This window comes from Notamacropus eugenii, chromosome 6 (genome assembly GCF_028372415.1).
Source record: "Notamacropus eugenii isolate mMacEug1 chromosome 6, mMacEug1.pri_v2, whole genome shotgun sequence".
Classification (NCBI taxonomy): domain Eukaryota; kingdom Metazoa; phylum Chordata; class Mammalia; order Diprotodontia; family Macropodidae; genus Notamacropus; species Notamacropus eugenii.
Genome location: NC_092877.1, coordinates 62,720,128 through 62,739,707, shown reverse-complemented (window position 1 = coordinate 62,739,707; position 19,580 = coordinate 62,720,128). Strand labels below are relative to the sequence as shown.

At 37.7% G+C, this 19,580-nt stretch overlaps 1 long non-coding RNA gene across 2 annotated transcripts; it reads right to left on the bottom strand.

Moving 5' to 3' along the window:
- Window positions 1-6,557: 6,557 nt before the first annotated feature.
- Window positions 6,558-17,765, bottom strand: LOC140511206 (uncharacterized). Of its 2 annotated transcripts, none has more exons than XR_011969466.1 (9): window positions 17,125-17,765; window positions 15,931-16,035; window positions 15,277-15,408; window positions 14,258-14,394; window positions 11,287-11,498; window positions 10,992-11,029; window positions 10,228-10,335; window positions 8,288-8,419; window positions 6,558-7,243 (listed from the first exon to the last, which is right to left on the bottom strand). It is a non-coding gene; the product is annotated as an uncharacterized lncRNA (long non-coding RNA). The 2 variants fall into 2 exon arrangements; XR_011969465.1 differs by having other exon boundaries at window positions 15,277-15,471; window positions 17,125-17,265.
- Window positions 17,766-19,580: the final 1,815 nt, after the last annotated feature.

Sequence of the window (19,580 nt, the reverse complement as noted above, 5' to 3'; positions counted from 1 at the left end):
TGGGGATGATGTCCTCTGTATAGATTTTGTTACTACGATGGATTTGGATTTCTGGTGTCTCAATAAATGTTTTGTTTCTGTCTGTTACATTTCATCATTTGGAATTGAGCTGGGATATTGGATATCCATGACCCCAGCGGATGCTGTAAATATCACACTAGTGATACACAGAGAGAAGTTTACTATACTATCACACACACAGGCCCTCCCAAATGGTTTTTTCTGTATGCATTGTGAGTAATTGCATGAGCAGCTACACTGAGGCCGGGACCCCTCCTCCATTACCTAATCCCTTAACAAATCCCTCCTGTTTTGTTTTTTTTTTTGGTATTCATGATTTCTATTATGTAATTGCTACTTTACACTGTAAAAATCCATCTTACTTTTGCTGAAGTTGCAGGTTCTTGGAACCTAGTCCAATCCTGAGGGGCATTAATCCTCAATGAATGCCTGTACTTGGATTAGAGATGATCTGACTGAATCCTTTGAGGTGGTACTGCCACAACACATCATGAAACCACAACCATTCCAGCTTGAGGTCTGGTTGAAACTCCAATTGTGGGAGAGGAAATGAGATGGTTAAGTATCTCTTTTCTTTCATTACCACTTAAATTACCAAACGTTGCGCAACTGCTAGTTACATACGTAAACGCCTTTCAGAACTATAAAGTCCTAATATAATTGTTAGATGTAGCAGTGGATCTGATTTCACTGTGATAACGAATTCCTTGTAATGGGAAACTCCCTCTACTAATGTAGATTAGCTATCGTTTTTCAACTTTTAGTCTGAAATATTAGCTATTATTAAAGTTACTGAACTATGATCTACCAAATTTATACTATGTACTTTTGGATTGCTTCTGCTAACTAAAAGCACCATGTTCCTTTAGGAATATTCAAAATGAATAGACAAAGCCTAAGTGTCTGCTGTAATTCATAGCCATAGGGTTAAGATGTAACATGTGTGAGGAATAGGTAAAGTACAATGGCAATCAGACGGGAAGACCCTGCCATAGTTTCTAAGTTATGTGGTAAACATCTACTAAACTCAGATCATGATGGGGAAAATGTGTAATAGCTCTATTCACCTGAAAAAAATCTGGTTCCAAAAATGGCCCATGGTAGAATATTATATAATTATCCATTACTTAGCCCAAGAAAGTTAACAGGCACTTACTGATCACAAATGTGCTCTCAAATGAGCAAAAATTCCCGAAAAAGTGTAGCTAGGTTACAGGCTGTGTTCCAGAACCAGTTTCAATTGACTAAGTCAAAACTTGTTTATTTCTGAGTATTACACATTTCTACTCCAACAACTTCATGACAAATACTGTCAGAATAAAGTAGGGATTTCTCACTCCTTGACAGGTTTTTCATGGCAAAAGGTGCTTTCCCCTGGTTTTATCTCTTTAGGATTATTTTTTTTAAAGATGATATAATCTCATTTCTCTCCAGGAAAAAGTTTTATTTTAATTTCCATCAATGAGGACAAGTAGTCAAATATATAATGACAATAAAAACACATGAAGACATTTTTTTTAGTGTGTTAAGCGGAATAAAAAGAAAAGGCACAGAAACATTGTGGACTTCAGAGTCACACAAGCAACAAATGGTAGACTAGACACTTTCTCCAATCCCTATGAGACTTCTAAAATCTCTCCAAAACAGAAATTATGTTTCAAAAATAAAGTGACTTCAGCTGTCAAAGACACCCAAAATCCAAAAGAAAGTTAAAAAAAAAACCCCAGGAACTGACTTTCAAAGACCCTGAACTCACTGAATAGTACTCCCCCCACCTTCCATGCTAATGACAGGCCACACTAGAAGCCCTAAGGACATGACATAGGCTTATATCATTCTTTATATTACATATATATCCATTCCCTCTCCCTCTTTCCAGTAATGTAGAGACCGCAAATTCAGGTTGCAGAATCAACCCTTCTGGAACAAAAGCGTAGCAGGGGTTCCAATCCAGTAGCCCCAGTGCTACAAAGCTATGAATTTCCAGTGCCAGAGAAAGCAGTGTCTGATCTGCGTGTCAGCAAGCCCTAAATTACCAGTGCTGAGCCAGAGAACTAATAAATAGAGGGAGTGAGAAGGTCACCAGGGCAGGGCACCCTATATGTGGAGACCTGTGTACAGGGTCCAGCTGAGAACAATTTTGACCACTGATAATTTGGTGAAATGTGAATTACCCAGTGTGGGAGGAGGGAGAGAGGGAGAGAGAGGGAGAGAATGGTGCCTGAAAGTTACAAAGATTTCAGTAAGAAGAAATCTCAAAAATTGTCCTGGACAACAAAAATAATGAGCAGAATAGAAAAACTTGAATCTTCAATGGCAAGACCCAAAGAGACAAAAGAAAAAATAATTGACTGGAAATACAAAAACACAGAAGTAAAGGACAATATAAATGAAAAGAAGCAAAATAACAAAAACAGTCATAGAAAATATGCTCATTACACAGGCAAAACATATGGATTTCAAAGACAGGATACTTAGAGACAACCAGATAATCATAGGTCTCCAAGAACACATTAGGTCCAGTCCTTAACACTATAATTAAGGAAGTAATATAAAAACTGCCCAGAACTTCTGAACATAGAAAATGAAATCCCAATGGAAAAAATTCAGACAGCTGCTGGGGGAAAAAAGCCTGTAAGCTTCAAGATACAGCAGTTAAATTTAAAATTTCAATTCAAAAACAGGTTCTGCAAAAATAAGTTTTCCCTCAGTAGACCAACAAATACAAAGGAAAAGACATTAAGAAAAATGCAAGACTATTCTACACCCACTAGAAGAAAGAGAAGAGAATGGAATAATACATTTTAAAAAGCACTAGAGCTCAAGATGTAACCAAGGGTGACCTGTATTCTGAAAATCTGGGCTTAATTATACAGGAAAAAGGATGGATGTTCAATATTAAAGAATTGAAACATTTTGAGAAAGAAAACCAGAACTGGAGAGATCATTTGCTTCTTGAACACCCCAAACAGAATTGTAGGAGGAGTGAATAAAGACAGACAGCAATAGCAGTAAGGTGACAACTGAAAAAACAGGAAGAGACTTCTTTCTCAGGGGACACAAGGAGATGAGGCAAAGGCAGAAATCTGGTAGAGGTCAACAGCAAAGAGGCAGACAGAGGATATTATGGAGAGAACCTGGCGACACCCTATGCTTTTTTTTTTGTATGAGACTACGTGAGAGGGTACATGAAAAAGGTGGGAAGGGGAGTTGAGACAGTAAAGTGAGTGATGCATCTGGGTCAAATCAAGGGCTAGCATTGAGGTGATGGTGATCTCTGTGGTCTCTAAAAGAAAGGGAGGTGAAGAGGAGGTGATAAAGATTGAAAAGAGTGGAAAGGAAGGAGACCTTACTTTGGAATTGAGTAGGGGGTTCCATTGATGAATGCTCCCAAATGGTGAAGGTAAATGAGGACATTACACTGAATTAAACCTGGAGGATTTGGTACCTGTAAAATCTACTTCTCCTGGGAGAAAAGGAAGTGGAATTCTTTTTTTAATTATTTTTAGTTTTCAACATTTCCACAAAATTTTAAGTTCCAAATTTTCTCCCCATCTCTCCCCTCCCCTATTCCAAAACACTGCATTCTGATTATCCCTTCTCCCAATCTGCCCTCCCTTCTATCACATGCCTCCCCTTCCCTTATCCCCATCTCTAATATTTTCTTGTAGAACAAGACAGATTTCTATACCACATTACCTGTATTTATTTCCCAGTTGCATACAAAAACAATTCTCAGTATTTGTTGCTAAAACTTTGAGTTCCAACTTCTCTCCCCTTCCTCCTCGCCCCCCCCATCCCCACTGAGAAGGCAAGCAATTCAATATAGGCTATGTATGTGCAGCCTTTCAAAAGACTTCCATAATAGTCACGTTGTGCAAGATTAACTGTATTTACCTCCATCCTACCCTGCCCCTCATTCATTCTATTCTTTCTTTTGACCATCACTCCCCAAAAGTATTTACTTCTAATTACTCCCTTCCCCCATTTGCCCTCCCTTCTATCATTCCCCCCCACCTGCTTATCTCCCCTACTTTCCTGTAATGTAAGACAGATTTTCATACCAAATTGAGTGTGCATGTTACTCCCTCCTTAAGCCAAATGTGATGGGAGTAAACTTCACTTTCTCCTTCTCACCTCCATCCTTTTCTCCTCCATTGAAAAAGCTTTTTCTTGCCTCTTTTATGAGATAGTTTGCCCCATTCCATTTCTCCCTTTCTCCTCCCAATATATTTCTCACCTTCATTTTATTTTTAGATATCACCCCTTCCTATTCAACTCACCCTGTGCCGTGTGTGTGTGCGTGCGCACGTGTGTATAATTCCTCCACCTACCCAAATACTAAGAAAATTCTCAAGAGTTATATTACCTTTCCATGTATGAATGAAAGCAGTTCAACTTTAGTAAGTCCCTTAGGATTTCTCTTTCCTGTTTACCTTCTTTTGACTATTTGAAAATCAAATTTTCTATTCAGCTCTGCTCTTTTCAACATGAGCGCTTGAAAGTCCTCTATTTCATCGAATGACCATTTTCCCCCTGAAGTATTATACTCAGTTTTGCTGGAAGTGATTCTTGGTTTTAATCGTAATTCCTCTGACTTCCAGAATATCATATTCCAAGCCCTCTGATCCCTTAACATAGAAGCTGCTAGATGTTGTATTATCCTGATTCTATTTCCACAACACTCAAATTGTTTCTTTCTAGCTGCTTGCAATATTTTCTCTTTGACTTGGGAATTCCGGAATTTGGCTACAATATTCCTAGAAGCTTTTCTCTTCAGATCTCTTTCAGGAGGGGATCTAGGGATTTTTTCAATATTTATTTTACCCTCTGGTCCTAGAATATCAGAGCAATTTTCCTTGATGACTTCATAAAAGATGATGTCTAGGCCCCTTTTTACGATCACGGCTTTCAGGTAGTTCCATAATTTTTAAATTGTTTCTCCTGGATCTATTTTCCAGGTCAGTTGTTTTTCCAATGAGATATTTCACAGTCTTCTATTTTTTCCATTCTTTTGGTCTTGTAATATCTTGGTTTCTCATAAAATCATTAGCTTTCATCTGCTCCATTCTAATTTTTAAAGAACTATTTTTTTCAGTAAACTTTTGAACCTCCTTTCCATTTGGCTAATTTTGCTTTTTAAAGCATTCTTCTCCTCATTGGTTGAGTCTCATTTGCCATTTGAGTTAGTCTATTTTTAAGGGTATTATTTTCTTCAGCATTTTTTGGGGTCTCCTTTACCAAGCTGTTGACTCGCTTTTCATGATTTTCTTGCATTGCTCTCATTTCTCTTCCCAATTTCCCCATCTCTTTTACTTGATCTTCAAAATCCTTTTTGAGCTCTTCCATGGCCTGAGACCATTGCATAATTTATTTTGGAGGTTTTGAATGCAGAAGCCTTGACTTTTATGTCTTCCTCTAATGGTATGCACTATTCTTCTTCATTTGAAAGGATAGAAGAAAATACGTGTTCATCAAGAAAATAACCTTCTATACTCTGATTTTTTTTCCCATTTTGGGGGGCATTTTCCAAGCCAGTTACTTAACTTTTGAGTCCTTTGTCAAGAGGAGGATATGCTCTAGAGACCTGTAAGTTCTCAGTTCCTCCAAAGTGGCACCATCAAGGGAGAGGAGTTTACTCATCTCCTGGCCTGGGCACTGGTCTGGGAGCAATCAAAAACTTTTCTGTCCAGAATCTGTGAGTAGAATTCCCTCTCCACAACTGCCTCCAGCTCCACCATGCCAGCACTCCTTCTCACCCCAGGGTCATCACTTAGGGCTCAGATCCAGATCAACTGCGTGATTCCTCCAGGGGCTTTAAGGCTGAGGGCTCCAAAAATGGGCGCTGTGCTGCAGCCACCCTGGGGCTGCTGGGACAAGACAGTGTTCCCTTCTCACCCAGGTGAAAGTGTTTTCTCACCGACCTTTGAAGCTTTCTTTGGCATTTGTGGGTTGAGCAATCTGGGAAATGCTGCCGCTACCCAGGATTCTACCCGGAAGCCTGTTTCAGTCCTGCTGTAGCTGCACTACATGGCCAAGGCTGGGCTCCTCTTTGAACCAGTGCAACGGACCTTTCCTGCTGGCCTTCCAGGCTGTCTTGGGTTGGAAATCTCTTTCACTGTTGTTTCGTGGTTTCTGATGCTCTATAATTTGCTTAGTCATTTTTGCAGGTATTTTATGAGCTACAAGGAGCTTCTATAGGTCCGTCCCTCTACTCTGCCATCTTGGATCTGCCCCCCCCCCCCCCCCAGGTGGAATTCTTAAAGGCAATTGGTACTTGAAGAGGTGTGATAGCATTGACGCAAGGAGAAGATTCTCAGCAAATATACAGGGGAAAAAGGTTGCGAGCATAAAGGTCAGTTGGAGGTAGAAGAGTGGGAAGATGAAGAGGATGGGAAGATGACCTGCCATGATGCAGTGTCCTAACACCTGAAGTAATTGGCATTGTTCTGAAAATGAGGCGATGGAAAAGCCATACAGAGTAGTGGCAGAAAGAGGATGGTGGCTGAAATATCAAATAACTGAGGAAACAAAAGTTGAAACTTCTGAGCACAGCAATTTATTGAGAAATATATGGCAACTAAATGAATAACTGAAGCCAGGTTTGGCATTGGACCTTGAATACAGGGGAGACAGATTTTATTAAATAAAAACAATTAATCAAGTTAAGACCAATTAAAGTAAATCAATCAACAGGATGACTAGGTAATCTGATTTCTAATTAGAAAGAAAGACTAGAGGCTTTCCAAAAGAGAGCAAAAAGGCATAATCCCCTAAAATCAGGAAAAAAAAAAAAAGTGTCCTACTCCTGCCAAGCATCTGAATTTAATGAAAGGAACATGGAAATAATCAAATGACCAGTAGGGAACAGTTTTCAGGAAAGACATATGGATTGCTTGAGATGTAATTATGAGAAAACTCCTTGCATCAATCTACGTATCTGACAGTTTCTGATCAGCATAACCTAGGTCCTTAGCTAACAGTCTTTAATCAACTGGTAAAGGTGGTCCACCTTCTCAGCCATTGAGGGCTAGGTTCAAGCAATTCAGTAACATTTCCTCACAAGACAGAAATTGGAATAGACCAATAATTGAACAAAAAGGAAACTGAACAAGATCCAAAACTGTGTCATAAGATGGAGTCAGTGTGGCTTATTCTCTTAATTCACTCTTTTCATTCATGACGGAGGGAGCCAGCCCTTTTCTCCTCATGGATCACTTATCTGTAAGCCAAATTTATAAAGTTTTTAACGTACTCATAATTAGAACTACGTAAGTGAGGCTATAGATCAAACTACTTGTAGGATACACAATGGACTGGTTTCGAGAAAGGAGATTTACATGTCACCAAGGTAACTAAGAAAACTCAGTAAATCTAAACACCATGAAATAAGAGGCTAAAGCAATACAATGATGATCATCAATATTAAATGACATCACATCTCCCCTGTATCACAGTAACCCTATTAGATATTAAATTCCATGTACTCATGTGATCTCTGGAAATGCCTTCTCTTGGACATTCCGGAATAGGCTTCATTCTCAGGGCAGCTCTGAAAGGGGGTCTTGCTTCTTTGATTCCAGATCACTTATTCCTAAATAACTGCTAAAATCTGTCAGTAACAAGGCAATGTAATTTGGTAAAATATCTTTTAAGTTGGTTCTCGAAACATGAAAACTGTTTCTTTCTTCACCTAAACCCTGTACTGATATAAGAATCTTTAAAAGAAAATTCACAAAGTTCTAACTTGAAAAATGAAAATCTTCAGCTTTTTAAAATTATTAAGTATTTCAAAATGGGGAAATCACATTCTTTACAATTATCAGATTTACATATAAAATCATTAATCTAATTTTAATTCAAAACCTGGATTTTCCCATTAGAAACGTTTGGAAGTCAACCACATTCATATGTTAGAGAACATTCTATTCTGGCTGCTTTCTCAAAATTCATTATTCCACTTAATTAGAAACTTTCAATTACATCTTTGGCTTTTCCCTTAGAAGGATATCATTCCTGTATAGTTACTACAGATCAAAATTACCAATAAAATAGTAAGGTCTTCTCATACTTAAATTCTATTGTAACAACTCCAAGATGTTCCGGTATTGATCTATTAATTAATAAGTTTAATATTAATACTTATAAAATGTCTACTGCTTACCTGCCACTATTATAGAAATTTGCTATAAAAGGAAAATGAGGGACATAGTTGTAAGTATCAAACCTCATTGTCTTAAAGAGCATAGACTGATCTGACACATACCATAACAGGGTTTGGAAAAACTCCCTTGTTCCATCTGATTCCAGGCACAAGTAATATCTGACAGCCCAATCACGTAGTAAAGCTCCACACTACCCAAAGCCAGGCTCAAGATTAACCAGGTAGGGAAATTTCCTGTTTGGAAAGGAAATAGCACAATGGGGGAAGACTGTCCCCCTGTAGCTATTCTCAGACTGTAGGCACATACATCATTTTCTACTATTGGGCTTCATGACAATTAGGACAACCATCCCTGTAATCAAAATTCAAAACAATATTAAAGTAATAGTACCAAAACCTTTTACCTCAAATGGCAATTTTCACAAATCACAGCTTATAGGTTAAATATTACTAATTTCCTCATGTGGCCCTAATGTTACATTTCATTTATCCTTTACTTATAAATTAAAACTAACCACATTTTGGAGTTCTTTAAATTACACAGTTAATACAAGATAGTTGACTCAAAACTCACTTAGCAGCAATAGACCTCAGATTCAAAGACCCTGTGACTTTGAATAAACGACAGCAAAATAATTTCAAATGGAAACTTTTTTTTCATTTTATTTTGAATGCTCTACAATCACTACCATAAAAACTTAAGATTTTCCTCCCTACCTACTCCCCACCACTTCCCCTCTCTCCCCAAGACGGCATACAATTCTATACAGGATCTACACATACATTCCTATGGAACACATTTTCACTGTAGTCATGCTGTGTAGAACTAAAATAAATGTGAGAAATCATATAACAAACCAAAACATCACACATACAGACATGCACATGACCTGCTACATCCTACAATTGAATTCCATAGTTCTTTCTCTGGATGTGGAAGGCATTTTGCCTTAGAAGACCATTAGGAATTTTTTTTTTTTATGTCCTTGCATTGCTATGAAGATCCAAGTGTACCAGAAAAAACTCTCGCACACTGTGGTAGTTGCTGTGCACAAAGTTTTCCTGGTTTTGTTCCTTTCATGCAGCATCAGATCGTATACATCCTGCCAGGCCTATCTGAAGTCTTCCTGTTCATCATTTCTTACAGCACAAGAGTATTCCACCATTACATTCATATAGCATAATTTATTCAGCGATTCCCCAATTGATGGGCATCCCCCTCTTTGACTTCCAGTTTTTGGTTACCACAAAGAGTGCTGCTATAAATATTTTTTGTACATGTGGGACTCTTTCCCATTTTTTTGTTCTCTTGGGGAGTGATATTGCCGGGTGAAAGGGTATGCACATTTTGTAGCCCTTTGGGCATAGTTCCAAACTGCTCTCCAGAATGGCTGAGTCAGCTCACAGCTCCACCAACAATCAGTGTTCCAACTCTCCCACATCCTCTCCAACATTTATCATTTTCCTGTTCTGTCATATTTCTCAACCTGATAGGTATGACATGGTACCTCAGAGAGTTGTTTTGATTTGCACCTCTAATCAAGTGATCAGAAGAGCATTTTTCATATGATTACAGATATCTTTAATTTCTTCCTCTGAAAATTGCCTGTTAATATCCTTTGACCATTTATCAACTGGGGAAAAAACTCCCTCTTTATTAATAGTAAACTTGGTATTTTTTAAAAACAAAAGTATATCTCCCATTAAATATTAAAGTTTCCAGGTATCCTTTTCTATCACCTTTTAAAAGCTAAATTTACAATCTAACAGCATCCAGAATAAAAGGGAAATTATTTGTCTAATAGCATTTTTGATATAATGGATTCTCCCAGCATTTCACAACATAAGAAAAAAATTTAGAAGCAAAATAACATAATATTTAAAACATGAAATAAAACTTATTACCAGTTTGGATGACATCAAAATGCATTTCCAAATGATCTTACATGGAAAATCATTTATATTAATTGCATCTAAAACCTAGTATAGTTATGAAGTATGAACAATTACATGCGATTAAAGAAATAACAGCCAACACTTACAGTGTGTACCAGATGCCAGGTTACTGTGTTAAGCACTCTGCAATCATTTTGATCCCACAACCACCTTAGAAGTGTGCACAATTGTTTTCCTCTTCATACATGAAGAAACTGAGGCAAAGATAACTTGTTTAAGATCACATAGTTAATAAATTTCTGAGATTACAGTGTAACTTGGGTTTCTCTACATTTTTTCAACTTTTGTAGAAATTTGATGCCACAATTAATAGAACACATTTCACTACATCATAATTTAGCCACAGGACAAATCTCAATCAAATTAAATCTGGATTTACAACCACAAAATTAAAACCTCATTTTTTCAGAGCCATTAAGTTCCTTGTGCTTTAAAATTTAGAGTTAAAGTTAACAATTAGCTCATTTTCAAATGTTTACAGTTGCATTTTCACCTTTCCATAAATTTATTTTCTTTCAAAAAAATCACCCAAAGAGAAAAATCAGTTCCTTTTGTGTTCATAACCTAGCCCCACCCTCTATATTTCCCCAGAGGCTTTTCAGTTTTAACCCTTCCCAAAAGATAGGAGAGATTCTGAAGGGTAGCCTCAAATTCCCATACCCTTGGCTTTAGAGATCACAAGATTCTAAAGACTGGGAAATATCACCAGAATTGTCTTTCAGGAGCACAGTTTTTTCCTAATTATTATTTCCTATTCATATCCCAATCTAAAGAACTAATCTTAAAAATTTTGAGTATTTTATTTTCACTAGTTACATGTAAAAACAATTTTTAACATTTGCTTTCAAACCTTTTGAGTTCCAAAGCCTCTCTTTCTGATCCCCCACGCTGAAAAGTAAAGCAATGTGATATAGGTTATACACGTGTAGCCATGCTGTGATAGAAAAGAAAGAAACCATAAAACCCCACAAAGCCTCAAGAGTATTTTCTGGTTGTATGTTTTGATCTTCTTTGTCACCGAAGTAATATTCTACAGTCTGACTTTTTTTTTTTCCTGTTTGCTCATCTTCCCAGGGCCTGGGGTTGGACTCCAGCCCAGCCATGCCCCCCTTCCCCACTCAGGTCCACCAGTTTTCCCCGCTGACCTTCTATGCCGTCTTTGGCATCTGTGGTTTGAGAAGTCTGGAGACTGCCACAGCTTCCAGCTATTTAGTCCTGAGCCTGTCTGTGCGCTGGTGCAGCCCATGCCAGAATGTGCTTTGCTCCAAGCCTGATGAGACAGACACTTCCTGTTGACCTTCCAGGCATTCCTGGGCTAGAGATCTGCCCCTCATTTTGATGTTGTGGGGTCTGGCACCTGTAGAATTTGGTTAGAATAATATTTTACATGTATTTGCAGGGTTTGGGGAAAGAGCTCTAGCAGGTCCCTGCTTTTACTCTGCCATCTTGGTTCCTCCAATCTAATATTATCTTAATATGCATTTCTCCAATCAATAATTAGAACATTCTTTTCACATGACCATAGATAACTTTGAAAACTTTATGTGAAAAATGATCAAAAGGCATGCACAGTTTTCAGTTGGGGAATGGTTCTCATTTCTATAAATTTGACTTAGTTCTCTATGTTTGAGAGATTAGGCCTTTTTCAGAAAAACTGGCTTTGAACTTCTTTTTCAGTTGCTATTGCTAAATGTATTTCCCCTTCATTCTATCTCCCCTCTTTAGTCTACTCTTTCTCCTTTTACCCTGTTCCCTGCTCAAGTGTTTTGCTTCTGACTACTCCCCTCTCCTAATGTGCCCTCCCATCACCCCCACCCCTATTTTCCTGTAGAGTAAGATAGACTTTTATACCAAACTGAGTGCATATATTATTCCCTCTTAGAACCAATTCTGATGACAGTAAAGTTGTCACTCCTCTCCCCCTCTACTTGTAAAAGCTTTTTTCTTGCCCCTTTTCAGAGATTAACATACCCCATTTCTACCTCTCTCTCTATTTTTCTCCCAGTACATTCCTCTCTCCTCTTAAATTTTATTTTTTCATATTGTGCCTTCATAATCAACTCACAGATATGTCATCTGTCTATACTCCTTCTAAGTGCCCTAATGACTAGAAAGTTCTTAGGAGTTACAAGTGTCATCTTCCCACATAGGAATATAAACAGTTTAACTTTAAGTCCCTTATGATTTCCCTTTCCTGTTTATCTTTTTATGCTACTCTTGAGTCTTATATTTTAAAGTCAAATATTTTATTCAGCTCTGATCTTTTCATCAAGAATTTTTGAAAGTCCTCTATTTCATTGAATATTCACTTTTCCCCTGAATGATTATACTCAGTTTTGCTAAGTAAGAAAGACTCTTGAATAGCTCCTTTGCCCTTCAGAATATCATATTCTAAGCCCTCCAGTTCTCTTTTGGGAAGTGATCAGTGCATTCTTTTAATTTCTATTTTACCCTCTGATTCTAGAATACTCTTTAATTATTTCTTGAAATATGATGTCTAGGCTTTTTTTTTTATCTTGGGAAACGATCTTCTGCAGTGAGATGTCAGACTTCCTGTTGCATTTGGCCAATTCTACCTAGATTTGGAGGGAGTGAGCTCAGGTGAGTCCCTGCCTCTGCTTTGCCATCTTGTCTCCAATTCCTAAATAACTAATCTTTATCCTACAGAATTTCTTCTTTGTAATTTAGCAAAAAGTTTTACACCATCTCAATTGATTGAAATACTATTACCTTTCTGGATTCCCTAAAAGCTTACAAATGCAAGGTTTCTAGTTCTAGTCACCCTGCTTCAAATTTACAAAATCATTTAAATTCAGTTATACATAAAGTTTGGAAGTTCCACTTAAGCCTTCACAAAAGACATTCCTACTTCGTTGTCGCCTCTACCACTTCTGTCATTTCCAATATCAATCCCCATTATCCATGACAAGTTCTGAGCCCAGGTGAAGGCGGGGGTAAGATAGGCAGTCCCTTTTTACTCATTCCTTTTTGGTTTAAATCTTCTTTCTCATGCCTTAATTAAAATTTTACTCATTATTCAGTTGCTCCCTGATTTAAAGCTTTTCCCTTTTCATGCTCAAGAAAGGGTTAAGAAGAGACAGTTATAAACTTCCTGATAACCTTTGGAATGCAAATCACATACCTTTTTTTAAAATTCAGTTTGGAATTACTTTCAAACTAGTTGCTTTCTTTCATTACACTAAAACAACATATGTCAATATTCAGGGCGAAAGTGGTCTAAGTGCTAAATTTTACCCCTGAAACTTAACAGAATTTAATTCTTATTTTTCTTTAAAACAAATTCTACAGAGTGGTACTCTAAAAACTACTAAGGCATGTTAAGCTTCTGCTAAGTGCCTTGTAAGATAGGACAAAGAAAGGTTAATTCCTAGAATTACCCAAAATCCCAGGAATTTTCCCAAGTGATCTTAAAACAATTAATCTCCAAAGACCTTAATGATTCATCTCCTTAGTTTCCAAACCTCCAAAATCTAAGATATTTTTCAGCAGTTCAAGTTTTTTTTTCTTTTTAACCTAATCTCCCACTAAAAGCCTAAAGTGGGAGTTAGTGTTCCTTATTGGGACAGAGAACTGCTTCAAGTATGAAATGTACCCCAGCAATCTAAACTTTTTGACTGCAGATTTTTACAACAGTCTTCCTGGCTGGCTGCACTTTTCCCTTAGAAATTTTTCAAGGTGGCAGAATCTACAAACATAACACAAAAGATGTTTTCTGAGCATCACAAAAAACCCCCAAACACATACAAAAACAGTAAGAAAAACATGCATGTCAGTCTCCTTATCTCCTACTGAAAGTCTAATCTCAAAGCCTTTGTCACTACATTTAGTAGCCATTTGGATTTTTATATATTTTAGCATAATTTAAGAGCTCTTTTAGTTAGCACCCCACTTCCACTAACTGTATGGGGATTTCCCAGCCAACAAGAATTTCCCTAAAGGGATGTCAATTTAACAGTACATTCTTTCCTTGGTCTCATGACAACAGAAATTTTATTCCAAGGAAATCCTTTGGCATTTGATTTTGCTGTTGCCAGAACCTATCCATTCCCTTCAAGAGAGTATCTCTTTCTCCAGTAGGAAGGCAATAAATCTTACCTTAACTTTGAAGAAGCGGAGTCCTACACATCCAGGTCAGTTTTCCCCAAAAAAGTCTGTTGGTGAAAGATTAACCAGAGTATTTCAGGAGGTTCTTCTGAAAGACTGTTGCGGTGGCCAGAATCCTCTTTCTCCATCTGAAATAATTGAGGAAAGAAATATTTAAGCTTCTGAGCACATCAATTTATTAAGCATCATATGTAGTGGGGATACACTAGAACCTTTTTCCAATAAATGTAAGAGTAAAGCAAGGATTTTCACTTACCACACTACTGCTTGATATAGTTCTGTTAATATTAGCAAATAGTTACAAGGCAAGAAAAAAGAATTAAAGGAATAACAATAAACAGGAGATAAAACTACCCATTGGTTGATATGATGGTTTACTTGGAAAACTTCAGGGAATCAGCAAAAGACACTGAGACAATTAATAGCTTCAGCAAAGTTGCAGACTACAAAACAAATTCCCCCAAATCTAAATTTCTATATAACAAAACACAAGAATCAAAAAATAGAGTGGGACATTCCACCCCTAGTAACTATAAAATATGTAAAATATTTGGAGATCAACCTCCCAAAATATCTTTTATAGTGCTTACCAAGCACTCTTTATTTTAAAAACAAAGAGCTTATATAGCTGGAAGAATATTCACATGTAACAGAACACTATACACAAGTGTTACATTGAAAAAATCTGAAAATGTACTATTTGTATTAATTAGTTGTACCGACTTCTTTCATCTGTAAAAAATGCTGTCATATAAGATGGTTTTTCTGAAAATGGATGAGGGAGAAACACATGGGATATTACGATGATATCAATCAAAACTTTAAAAAAAACATTGTGTTGCTATTATTGTCAAATTACAGTAAGATGTTTGATTTTATCTTTTCCAATTCTATAAAAAGATCTGGGTTTAGGTCCTGCCTCTGATCCATATTACTTATAAGCCCCTTTACAAGTCACTCAAATTTTCAGCGGTCTAAACAACACTATAAAATGCAGAGAAGGTGCTGACCTGAATTGCGAGAGAGAAATTTCCTATACCAAAGGAATCAGCGAAAATTCAGGCCAAATCTGACAGCCAGTGCAGCAACCATGTTCTGAGAAACAAACAGTGATCTTCCGCAGTGGTCCTCAAGGCTCCAGCCTAGTAGAAGGATTCATACAGTAGTCATGTCACATCTGCACCTGGACATTGGTGGGACCAACGCTATGGAGAAACACAACTAAGTTACGAGCCTATTCTCCCAGAGACTGAGGTGGAATGAGGGAGGGTATGCCCTGGAAGTATTGGGGGAAATGTTAGGACATTTGTTCTCATTATATCTGTGAAATAAATATCCCTTTGCAAAAGCTACCCACCATTAAGTGGTTAAGTGCACTGGAGTTCTGGCTATCGGCCCCCTGAAATTGGAGAGAACACAGCTAACGTGGGCTTGAATCAAGAAATATCCACAAACCCCTTCCAAGTGCCCTAGAACCATGAGAGGAAATGCAATCTGCCTGGCCCTGAGAGAGGGAGCAGGGTGAACATGTTACACATAAACTGTCAGATATAACTATCTTAGCTTTTCTTTAATAGGTCATTATAAAAGCAAGACAATGGGTCATATGAAATAAACAGTGCAAAAAAAGACGAAAATTTCAAAATTATTTAAGATTCTCTCACCTGAAGGGATGGCAGGATTAAATACATTCCTTGTCCTCACAGGGCGCCAGTGTCCTCTAGGACCCCAAACACAAAGAGCGTGGTTGATTACACTTGTAGAGTTCCCTAGGAGCAAATAACATCTGAGTTAACATTTATTGAACTGTGTTAAGTTCCCTCCTCTTCTACTCCTGGGAAGCAGGACTGACTGAGGGTTTGAGGACCTATTAAGAACATGCAGCATGAGCATGGGTCCATCCTTGGAATTTCAGTGAGTCATACGCAGCTGGCCCCATTTCACTCTTTTTAATAAACTCCCGTCATTATTCTTTAAGAAAACAAGCCAACTTTCCACTCACAAACCAGGAGAACGCTGTATGCAGAAACAGCAGTATCATGTAACAATCTACTGTAAATGACGTAGCCGTTCCTTGCAATCCAATTCTGAAGGACTTAAGATACAAAGTGCTATCCCACCTCCAGAGAAAAAACTTATGGGACTCTGAATGTGGATACAAACAACTTTTTTTAACAAACTTTTTCCATGGTTTTTTCTTTCTTTATAACATGACTAACATGGAAATAAATACATTTTTCATGACTGTACACATTCAACCCACATAAAATTGTTTACTATCTCAGGGTGGGGCAGGGTGAGGGGAGGAGAGAATTTGGAACTCAAAATTCAAAAAATGAATGCTAAAAATGTTTTCACATTTAACTAGAAAAAAAATTTATTTTTAAAAAGGATAGCATGGCTTCTTAGTCCAAGCTGTAGCTGTACAGTGAGCAATGAGTTCCGCAGCTTTTGACACTCCCTCACTGGCTTTCTTCCTCCAACTCCAATACCCTCCCCCCCTCTGTAACCACGATGGAACAGGCCATTTCCGTTGCTGAAGAATTCCCAGACAGTGGCATCCCTGCTGCTATCTCCAAGACTGTGGCGGCCCCCGGAGAGGGTTAAGCTAACACTGTAGGTATAGCATGCAACCACTCAAATCGCTGCAGATAAGCAGTACAAAGGCTCATGGGTTATAGAGTCCAAATTCCAAAGGAACAAGGGATATTTTCCTTCCAGCAGGATAACTTAAAAGTCATCAGATATTTCCCCACCCAGGCTTTTCCCTTGGCCTTTAAGAATAAGTAGAAGCAGGTGTTTTGGGGAACAGTGGACAAGCACACACAATCTTGGAGGTATTTTGCTGGCAGTCTTACCTCTGATGGTGCGGCCGGAGTCACTTCTCTCTGCTTTGGCTACCCTTTGGATTTTGTCAGAACCCTCAGCAGCAGAAGTTGGAAAATCTGGCAAGGAGAGAGAATTCAAAGGCCTGGGAGGCTGCTTGGTGAAAATCACCCATTCTGATGGAATGTGTGGCTTGTATCAAGGTTTCAGTGTCTCCAGGAAAGGTATCATTGAAGACCAATTTACTTTGGAATCCATGATACAGCAAAAGGTACGCTCTCAGAGCTGAAGAAAACATACTGTGATAAACTGGATGACTGCACCAACAGTGACTGCTGTAGAAGGTGTATTCTCCTACGCCTCTGAGACAGTAAGGCAGTGAACGATGATGTAGTCTGGGCACAAAGGAGCTGATCTCACATACACTGGGACAATTGACTGCTGAGGATGGCAAAGCTTTCTTCAAGGATGCCTGGTCCAATGTCCTTAGCGGCATAGATAGACCTTTGGTGCTCATTTTGTTGAGGAAAGTAATCTAAGTATATGCTAACTTAAAATGAAACCAGTGATATATAGACCATGTTTCTGGATCACTGACCTTCAAGAAATCACAGTTGACTTTATTCAGACCTGATCACATTTGTAGAAAAGCCAGGAAAAGCTCTTAGAAACAGGGACTTGTTCATACAAGAGAACTGATGATTATTCAGTATGTTGATTCTGGAAGTTACTGTGAAGTCCAAGGAGGTGGATCCACTTACACCATCTACTTTAAATGCTCTTTTGTAGGCCCATAAATTAGTGTTTCAGTATTTATTATTTAACTTTTTATTTTTTAAATTAATGTTTTAAGTTTAACAATCATAAGTTTTTTTTAAATCATGTCTCATTTGTACTTAGGCACTATATGTGTGTACATACATACGTGTACACACACACACTCTATATATTGAGCAGCTGATAGTTACAACTGGCTCCAGGCAAAAACATTGTCAATGCAGTAACCGTAGGTGAATTTTACTGAGCTCAAACCTCAACAATATCAATTACTCCCCAAAGCAATTACCAGTGTAGTAACTGTCAGTAGATACTGCTGAGCTCATAGCTTAACGCTAAAGGAATCTCACACAGACTACAGTTACCTCTAACCAGCAGAGGGCACCAAAGGTACACAAATTAACACTGGAATGTTAGCTACTTTCTGAGATTAAATGACTCCACAACTTCCTTGATTTGTTACTATTGTCTCTCAGCCACATCTTTTCCTCTATCACATCTTCCTTCCAGTTTCATGCTAACATTCCCCAATTCTTTTCTATGGATCTCTAAGCTGTTTAGATTTCACTTACCACTGCTTACATTTTGAGGCGCTACCATACACCTAAATTAATATTCTTAGCCTGTGCGGCCCTTAGCTACTTAACAAGTCAGTCAAGTGTTCTAATTATTTCCTATTGGTCAATGCATAAGACACTCACCCAAGGTGTTCTCCACCATCATAGAGTCTATCCAGAATGGAGTCCCAAGTCAAAGAGGGATTCTCTAGAAATGGAGTTCTAAAGTTATAGCTTTTTTTTTTTTTTTTTAAATTCCCAACTCAAACTGCAATTACTAAGCACTTTCATTCATCTGACACTGTCCTAGACACTTAATATGCAAAGATATAGATGAAAACAAGCTTTTCACTCAAGGAGTTACATACAAAGCTAGTGAATGTTGGAACTTGGAGAGGTCCCATTACTGTTGTGGATAAAAGGGCCTTGTCACAGTCAAAGCTCTTCAAACACTTGAAATCATTAAAGGACCCATTTTATATATGTAGATTCAGGATTCAGCAAGGAAAAACGAAGGATTCAAGATATAGCAACATTCATTTCTCTCTAGACAAGAGTCCCAAGACATGGGCATTATTGTGGGAAAAACACAAAAGGCTTTTAAAAATAATTAACTTAGTTTTTAGTTTTCAACCTTCACTTCCACTACATTTTGAATTCCCAAGTCTCTCCCCTTCCCTCCACCTTAAGATGGCATGCAATTTGACACAGGCTCTACCTATACATTCATATTAAACACTTTCACATTAGTCATGTTGCAAAGAAGAATTAGAACCAAATGGTAAAAAAAACTAACAGAAAAGAGCAAATGGTATTCTGCATTCAGACTCCATAGCTCTTTTTCTGGATGTGGATAGCATTTTCCATTATTTTTGGGAATTGTCTCATATCCTTGTATTGTTAAGCGGAGGTAGGTCTATCAAGGTTAATCATTGCACAATGTTGTTGTTACGTGTACAACATTCTCCTGTTCTCACTTCATTCAGCATCAGTTCATGTAAATCTTTCTAGGTTTTTTTTTCCTTAAGTCTGCCTGCTCATCATTTTTTATGACACAATAGTATTCCATTACATTCATATACCACAACTATTTCAGTCATTCCTCAATTGGGAATGAAAAGAAAAAAAGCTACTCTAAATATTTTTGTACATGT